Source organism: Etheostoma spectabile, chromosome 1 (genome assembly GCF_008692095.1).
Source record: "Etheostoma spectabile isolate EspeVRDwgs_2016 chromosome 1, UIUC_Espe_1.0, whole genome shotgun sequence".
NCBI lineage: Eukaryota > Metazoa > Chordata > Actinopteri > Perciformes > Percidae > Etheostoma > Etheostoma spectabile.
In genome coordinates, this window is record NC_045733.1 from 28694246 (window position 1) to 28694683 (window position 438).

The 438-nt window shown below is 38.4% G+C and overlaps 1 long non-coding RNA gene across 2 annotated transcripts in view; it reads left to right on the forward strand.

Moving 5' to 3' along the window:
* The window catches only part of LOC116693772 (uncharacterized), a 5164-nt gene that overhangs the window by 3119 nt on the left and 1607 nt on the right, over positions 1–438 (forward strand). The window lies entirely within an intron of this gene.

Below are 438 nucleotides of genomic sequence, written 5' to 3' on the forward strand. Positions count from 1 at the left end.
GTTCTTAAAACCTCAGCCCTCCACAACAGCAGTGGGTCTCATATCCTGAGCAATAAAGTCGACAATTCCTTCCGTGATCTTATTTTTGCATTTGGTTGCGGGTGGGTGCACCGGTAGTTATAAAACAATTATTAGACTATGAAATATGCCAATTCTGACATGTTCATATAGCCTACTCAAAACAGACAAAGCAACCTAACGCAGAAAAGTCAGCTTGCCGTTTTTAGGTGATATGCCTTCTTTTGTATTCAAGCTGCGTTATACGAACTGTTACTTGCGAACTTTGCATTCAACTTTTTTCCGTAATCTATTTTTGTAAAATGCTGCCACACTGGCGATGTCTTTGACATGATTGAGGAGGATTGACTGTAAATTAAACACACACAATTAAACAACTAACCACTAAAACAAGGCTTTCTAGTTCTATCTTCAATCTGT